The sequence below is a fragment of the Atractosteus spatula genome, chromosome 10 (assembly GCF_055471065.1).
Source record: "Atractosteus spatula isolate fAtrSpa1 chromosome 10, fAtrSpa1.hap1, whole genome shotgun sequence".
Classification (NCBI taxonomy): Eukaryota; Metazoa; Chordata; class Actinopteri; order Semionotiformes; family Lepisosteidae; genus Atractosteus; species Atractosteus spatula.
In genome coordinates, this window is record NC_142715.1 from 23,424,828 (window position 1) to 23,433,648 (window position 8,821).

Consider the following 8,821-nt stretch of genomic DNA (forward strand, 5'->3'; position numbering starts at 1 on the left):
AACGTTTCAGCTATGAAAACTTCTTCAGGTTTGTTTTCTCTCTTCTCTTTTCAGTATGGAATAAACCTACAGTATTACTTGTTTCTTTGCAGATATGCATGCTGAAGTAGCTATCCACCTGAATATATTAAACGTTTCATCTATACAATTAACATAATGTTCTCCTGAATAACTATTCGAAAGAAGCCGCAGCTCAGGTGTTAGAGAGATTTGAAATCAGATCGGTGGATTTAGAGTCCAGACTGCGAACCGACAGCTGACACAGGTCTTTTACAGAACCGTTTTGATTTTTTCTACTTTGTCCCCGTGACGTCATTGTCCTGCTCGCAGCCGAGCCCGACACACGGTACCATCTGGTTTCTGTCGCTGGGCGCTCACCCTGCGGTCCATGTGTGTCCTAATGCCCCAGTATAATGACGGGGACACTAAACTGTAAACAGGTGCCGTCCGTCGGCTGAGAAGTAAAACTGAGGTCCTGACTCTCTCTGGCCTTTAAAAATCCCAGGTCGCCTCTTGAAAGAGTAGGGGTGTAACCCCAGCATCCTGGCCCAATATTCCATTGGCCCTTACCAGTCATGGCCTCCTAATAATCCCCTTCTATGAACTGGCTTCATTACTCTGCTCTCCTCCCCACTGATTGTTGATGTGTGGTGAGCATTTTGGCACAGTATGGCTGCCGTTGCATCATCCAGGTGGGGCTGCACATTGGTGGCGATGGAGGGGAGTCCCCATTACCTGTAAAGCGCTTTGACTGGAGTGTCCAGAAAAGTGCTATATAAGTGTAAGCGATAATAATAATAATTATTATTATTATGTAAATTGCAATAAAAATATAATATTTGATTCAAAATCGATTAATGTAAAAACTGATAAAGCTAATGCTTTTTTCAGGGCTATATCTACTTTTTTATAAAAAGAGAAGTCTGTCGCGATTGTGAACTTTGGAGAAGATGCACCAGCGGGTGCGTTCGCATCTCCATCTTCAGTCTCGCCTGTAGCTGGTCATTTATTGAGCTTTTGATCAATGTCTGAATTAAACAGATTCACTATTTTAACTCTTTGATTAAAATACACAAAACACACCTTGCTTCAAGCCAGAGTCGAACCAATAACTTAAGGATTCCCAATTGTTTTTATTACAGTTCCCCACTCTACCAACTGAGCTATCAAAGGGATAGCAGGAGCTGCTCTCTGGCACATACTGCCCAATGTAGTGAAATGTTCCGGATGAGTAAAATCCCAGCTCGACATTGTTTCCAACTCGTTTCCTTAGTATTTTTTACCTTGAATTTAAGCCACAAACCAGGATTCTACTGTATACACTTCTGGGGATATTAAAACATGTTTGATGGGGCATCGATCATTCCAGGAGGAAATGTACTACTTTTTTTTCTTGGGGGAAATGAGGAACAAAACTAAATGTCATTCTGTGTTTCTTAGAAGCATTATCACAGCTAATGCATGTAATGTCTTTAGTATGTGAAGGTGAGAGTTCAGTTATGCCAGGGAGTAAAGAGAACAGAAATTTAGAAAATTCATATTTAAGTAGATTGCAAATCTTCAAAGTGTTCTGTCACTGCAAAATTATTACAGGGGTCTACCAGCTGCGATACGTTCTTGTTTTGGGACTATTTCCAATACGTATCGCATTCGCAGTAATTGTGTGTCCTTACTGGTATCTTTTAAACTGTGAGGGACATTCGGTTATATAGTCATCATCCGATTTTAACGTGTCCTTCATTTTAATTTACTGAACATATAAATTGAAACGTTCTGAGTCAGAGCCCCTTCACTTCGTGCTAATTAGAACCACAACAATGCTTCCGTGTCCTGAGCACCACACTGAGCACACGTTCAGCTGGGCTCTGACTTTGTTCAACACGACTTCTTGTTGCAGTTGAGCTCAAAGCTAGAGCTGATCTCCATATTCTACCGCACTAAGTAGTTCGAAAGTTAGTACACAGTACACACGTTTAAGTGGAGTCAGGTTTTTAAAAAATTAAACCAGCGCCCTGTCACAGAAAAGTACCCTGGTCTCCTGCACAACAAGCGTAGGTACTCAACACTGTACTAACGAGGAGCGCCTATTCGCAGCTAAGCGTGAGCTCTGTTTACTGTCAGCAGACATTTCCTCATTTCCAATGACGTTTTCGCCTGCTCTCAGCTTTCTAAAGACGGTCATAAACGCTCATGAAGTAATTCATGTCAGTTTGAAGTCTGTTTCTGTTGTCTCGGCTCTTGACGAAGAAAAGCCGTACCTGGGAGACTCCCTCTCTGAAGAAGTTTGCCGTCACCCTGCAAGGGAGAAGAGCCATCAATCACTGAGACAATTAACATTAAACACGTGAAATGCGAGATGTTGTGATTTTTTCCCCACTTAAGGCTTCTATCGTTTCTACTCGAACGAGAAAAGCTTTTCATCAGAAGTGGGATTTGAACAAACGTCTCCAAGAGAAACTGCTAACTGAACACAACGCCTTTGACAACGAGCCTTCCTGCCTGTGGTTATTGTATTGAATTATATGTTTTATTTATTTCATAGAGGAAACTAGTACGAGCAAATGTAAAGTTTAGAGCAACTTTAAATAAAAAAATAAAAACAATCAGAAACCGAAAGTGCTTATTTTGCGGATCTGTATATTCCAATACCGGTGGTGCTGCAGAAGAAATAAGCCGAACTCCAAACACTGTTGCCATTACGGCTACTCTGGCTGCAGCTGCTTTAAGATCTACTCAGCGGGCCCAGGTTGTAGGAGGTCAGACTGGTTGGCGCTGTCTAAATAACAGTGTGCGAATTTAAACTTATTTAAATAAGACTATTTACAATGTAATACATGCTCCAAAAGCATTAATACTGCACTGGCTGCTATTTGAAACGCCTTCATAAATGCCGCGTAATAGAGATTGATGCAGCTGGCTTTTATTCTTCACAATACATTGCAATCAGGAAATTATACTGTATTGTAATCAGGAAAATAAATCAATTATTAATATGCAACAACGTCTGTTCTTAAAAATGATAGCTGTTTTACACTGACGTCGCTCTTTATGAGATAATCCAGATTGTGAAGACGACTGCACTCTCGCAGATCAAAATATTACACGAAGGATGTAAAGCACACTCTAAATTTATCTGAATATTTGATTTCCGCGATCCGTTTAGGCTACAACAGGCAACATGGCGCTTCTCCAGCAAACCATTTTTCAGTTTTGTGAATTACTTGTGCTTCCAACACACCAACATCTTCAGGATGGTCGAGTGGTCTAATGCGCCAGATTTAAGGGCTCATGTTTTTCCATTGCTTGGGTGTTTTGGTCTCTGAATAGAGGCGTGGGTTCAAATCCCACTTCTCACAGCTACCGTCTTTTCCCTGCCTTGCGTTTTTCCTGTCTTCTTGTGCTCGCTGACAACGACAGGAAGAGGAAAACGGAGAAACCGGCTTGGGGGCACATGATGGGCAGGGAAATACTTCTTGAACACTTATGTGATTAGCAGAAAGTCAAATAGGCTTCGATTTCTGCCTTAAGAACTGTTTGGGCTGCCTGTAATCGAGGAAAGATTAACTGCAAAGTAAGCATTCAAATGTGAAAACCAAAATATAAAACCAGAAGAAGACTTATTAAAAGAAACATTGTTTTCCTTGCGGTTTCTCCTGTATTTCACTGGCTGGAGACGCTGTGTCCGGGCTCAGCGGTTATATAAGAAAAGACACCGGCGCGGTTCATGGTTCTGCGCTCCCCGTGCGGAATGCGCGTCTCTTCTCTCCTTTAAAACCTTCATACACTCCTCTCAAACCACAGCAAATTCCCGGAATATTTCGGTTTTACCTATTTCACAGGTAGTGGGTCTTTCTTTCCGAGATCACAGGTAGAAACAATAAACACGCTGAAAACAGGAAGGTATTCCTGATCGTAGGCGAAGATGTGCAAAAATAAATTTCCTAAAATCCAACGAGGTCCAGTCACGTTCAGGTACTATTCTGATGTAGATGAATATTTTTGGCACAGCTGTTACAACAAACAGGCAAATAAACTTTTTTTTTATTATTTCATTCGAGCTGTAGTTTTGAAAATGTTTTTTTCCATTCATTAAATAATACAAAACACAGACCCACCATAAACGTCTGACCATTGATATTCCTGAATTATAAGATCGTACACACGTACCGCAAAATTCGTGCAAGAGTCACAGCTGGTAGGCAGTTCAACGAATATGATGCCTTTCAGGGGCCGAGTATTAGACACGCGTTATCATGCGGAGCTTATTCTTTCTCTACCGCAGTCTTTGCCTCGGACCACCCCTCTTGGCACATTAGCACTTTAATTTTCGATTTTCTGTATAGAACACCGAATATCTTGAGGAAGTCTGTCAAGCAAAGACTGCTGGATAATTGAGGTGCAAACATTGGTTCAAAATCAACATCCTCTGCTATTGCCGTTGATTCTTTGAGAGTTTCTTCAAGTTCTTCATGTGACCTTCAATATTGAGGGATATTGAGCATAATACCGTACTATTTGTGGCTTTCTTTTGATCCCCCGTTTTATTAAAATGCCAGCCTCTTTTACAATTATTTAGATGTTTGGCAAGGTGTAATAGCCCCCCTCGCATCCTCAGCTATAATATTTTAAAAGTACAACAAAATTACATTATATTGAACAGCGTTTATGTTAACATTTATATTCAAATTAAAGTAAATATACGAAAATATTAAAATACAACTTCGGCGATCTGTCGTTTTTGCTTGTCAAGTTCTCAATTTTGCGTTGTATTTTAAATTACTTTAGCTGAAGATGCAACGGGAGCATAAGTGAATTCTCCCGCCACCCACTGGAACATATAATTCCATGGGTGAATACTAACTGCTCGCAAGTTGCCAATATCGGAAATTATTGGAAATTCCCGGTAATGTTGACTCTGGTACTCAATTGTTTACTACTGCAAATATCAAAATAGTTCAGGTTTTGCGGTACAATTAACTTTTACGGTGATGATGTTTACTATAGGAAGAAGTGCGTCCCTGGGTGGGATCAAAAAACCCACCTTGGGGTTAATAGCTGAACACGCTAACCAATTGCACCACAGAAATGCTTACACCTTCATTTTTTTCATTTACATACTTTTGGTGAACAAAAAAAATTCGCTTCCATTTCATCTTTCGCAAGCTATATGATTTAAAAAAAACAAGTTGTTCTTCAAAGGAAATGAATAAACGCATTAAACCAAATCAAGACCTCTTTGAGTGTCCCAAATTACATGTTCTGTAAAACAAGACAGGAAAAAAAAGGTACAGCTGGAATTCGGATCCAGGATCTCCTCTTTATGAAATAGGTGTTTTAACCAGCTTTACCACAGCACCGGCAGAACACTATTCTTATACAGGTGGGTACCCACCCTCAAACCTTTGTTCTCCCGCTACTTTACCTTTGCCTACTGCCCTTTCTCTCTCACACCTGAAGAAGGCTCCACGGCCGAAACGTTGTGTTCTCTTTCTTCTTTTTTTCAGCTTGTAATAAACCTATTACCTATTCTTATACAGCCGCTTGGACACACCGCTCTGAGACATCTGAGGTCGATGTGCTGAGCCTGGTCGCCGAGCAAAATCATGCCCAAGGTGGGTGCTTTCGTGACGAGGTGGCCGAGTGGTTAAGGCGATGGACAGCTAATCCATTGTGCTTTGCACGCGTGGACTTGAATCCCATCCTCGTCGGTTTATGTCTGCGACTTGTGATCTGTTTCTAAGTTGGACTGGCTTTCTTTAGCTACTGTAGTAGAGCAGTAATATTTCTAGCGTTGGCTGAACAAGGCTTACAGCAGTAGCTGACAGATATAGTCTCTTAATATTTAGGTTAAATTTATGCTTTGTACTGCTTTCACCTGATATTAATAGTAGTCCTGATGAACGATTTAGGGACATGGCGCATCTTGAAAATGTTCTTGTTAATTTCAGTTTGGAAAAAATGCACTCACCAGAAGCAGAAACTGGTCGTATCTGCAAAATGCGCAATGCAATATCATGTCTTGTCTTGCTATGAGTCCTTATCTGTTACAGGAGGCGTTGTAGGACTTTTTTAGCTCAGAAAAAGCTATCAATTCATTTACATTTCTACTCCATCAGTATTAGCAATGTTATCTTTACTAAGCTGTAAATAAACGCAAATTTTAAAATATATTTTAAAATAAATGCTATTCCATATATTGTAACTTTTTGGTATTTAGAATTTTTATCTGAGGATGCAAGGGAAAGTATTATACAAATGTGAAAGAGGCTTGTATTTTAATACAATTTTCCATCAAAAGAAAACCAAAATCCATATATTACCGTCAATATCACTTGATATTAACGTTCAGTTGAAAGGTTTGAAGAAACTCTCAAACAAGCAACTGCAGTAGCAGAGAGTTCTGATTTGAACCGATGCTTGCAGCTCAATACTCCATTCGTCCTCAAAAGAACCAAAGACAAGTATGTTTTGAGTGTCTCCATGATCCTCTTCTCAGTCCAAAAGAAAGGTTTTATATGATCCTGATCCCACTAGAAAAAGGGTCAATTTCCGCCTGCACTGATGTCCCTTCAAACGTTTTATAAGAACTCTGGACGTTTATAGAGTAGAAGCCTGGTCCATTTCTTCTTCTGAACGAGACTATGGGAGTGAGTATTTTGATGTCGAACTGGGATTTAAATAAAGAGTAACACTACACTACATTGGGCTACACGTGTGACAAAGCGTTTGCTTTTCGACCTCTCGAAAGCTCAGTTGCTAGATCTTAAGACTGTAGAAAAAACAGCGAGTATTTCTTATGTCCCTGGTCTGAATCCAGTTTGAAGGATGGTGTTTTCTTGTTCCTTAATCAAAAAGTGAAAATTGAGAATTTGTCTTTCACTTTGATGTTCACCCGAAAGCTCAGTATACAAAGAAGTAAAGGCTCCTGTTCTGAATAATCCTCAAGTCTGATTGTTTTGCTTAGACCTTTAAAATGTACACTGTGGACTGTTTGCTCTTCCTAACACAACTAAAAAGCCGCCGACAAACTTACTGATCGGGAGTTTAGTTCAGTGATAGCGCGCACTTAAGACGCACCGTTTTCTATCGCAGGCATCTCTGTATTCTTTTTAAACGCGATATTTTTTATTCTTCGTGTGTGAATTTCAGGGAGACTCATAAACCCTTTGTCTGTTTTAAAGATACATTATTTTAAACCAGACATAATGAAAGACGTAGTAACTAGACACACGTACAAACCACATGAATAGTAGCGGCTCTGAACTCAATGTGGTGCTGTATGGGAATGCAATACAAATGCCAATGGCACAATGGATAACGTGTCTGATTACGGATCAGAAGACTGTAGGTTTCTACTCCTTCGTGGTTCGTGAAGAAGCTTTTAAACCACACTACTCGACACTGACATCGAAGTGTGTGCGGTCCTACACAACCTTACTATCGACTGGATGACTGGTCTTCTGTTCCATCTCCGATTCTTTCCGCACATTCCTGCTATTTCACCACCGTTATTGTAGGACAACAGCCACAGACACAAGAAGATATACTATTCCGAACAAATGTCTTAAAAAATCACATTGAAAAGGCTGACAATAAGTTTTTGTTTCTTTAAGGTAACCTTACGTTTGCCTGTAAAGTTCACATTATTTTCTGTAGCCGCAAAACCCCAATATTTCTGCTGTCTCCCGAGAAACACAAGCGTGGAGTCAAATCATATTAAATAACACAACACATCTATTAATTTAACACCCAGATGTGACAGAACACATGTAAGACTTACACACAGCCTTTAATATGCGATAGTGAATTTGCAGGTATCCTGGGGAGGGAAGAGAACTGATATTAAGGAAATACATATTTAAAGGGGGTGTAAGTCTTTAAAGTGTTTTGTCAAATCTGGGTGTTAACTGAATAGTTTTTTAGCATTATTTATTGTGTTTTGACTCTATACTTGTGTTTCTCAGGAGACAGCAGAAATATTGATTTTTACATTTATATTCACATTCCCGGTGATATTGACTTAGGAACTCAACTATTTACTTGTAGTTTGACTCGTGTCAAAAGTTGAACATCTCTGCAAACATCAAGATGGCTAAGGACGTGGAAAGAAACTCAATCACATTTAGAGAAGGTAATGTTTAGATCGGATTAATTCGAAGTGTGTCTCTGGGTGTGTTTGATCTACCAACGTTGTGATTAACTGAAGGACACCCTGATTGAGTGTGCCATAGAAACTGACACATGTCGTATTTTTTCTACATTCACAGATTTTTGGCTGAAGTAAAAAAAAATCGTTGTCATTTTCTTTCCAGCTGGCAGTAATTCTTTTGCATTGATAAGAAAGATGAGCATTTTTTCTTTCACAATGTGTGGATTTCTTGAAAACAAGTTGTGCCGAAAACGAAATGAACACTTCCTTTAAACATAATGCACAAGCATGTTGTCTATAACAATAAACAGTGCGCGAAGACAGGAACCGCTGGGATTTGAACCCAGGATCTCCTGTTTACTAGACAGGCGCTTTAACCAACTAAGCCACGGCGCCAATAAAGCGCTGCCCTTTTAAAGCCACTTGGACACACCTCTCTGTCACATCTTTGTTCAGTGTGCGGTGAGCCTGCTCGCTGAGCAAGTTGAGAAAGGATGTGAAGTGGCTTTTATCCAGCAATCTCATTAGCAAGGAGCTCGATCTGCTTTTGATGATTTACAGGGTGTCCAGTGCAACACAGGCGATGGGCTGCTGGGATTTGGAGCCAGGATTTCCGTTAACTAGACAGGTACTTTAACCAACTAAGCCACGGCGCCGGCAGAATTCTCCTCT

General features: G+C 40.1%; 1 non-coding gene across 1 annotated transcript; it reads right to left on the reverse strand.

The window, feature by feature from the left end:
* Nucleotides 1-8,471: 8,471 nt before the first annotated feature.
* Nucleotides 8,472-8,545, reverse strand: trnat-agu (transfer RNA threonine (anticodon AGU)). Its single transcript has one exon. It is a non-coding gene; the product is annotated as a tRNA-Thr (tRNA).
* Nucleotides 8,546-8,821: the final 276 nt, after the last annotated feature.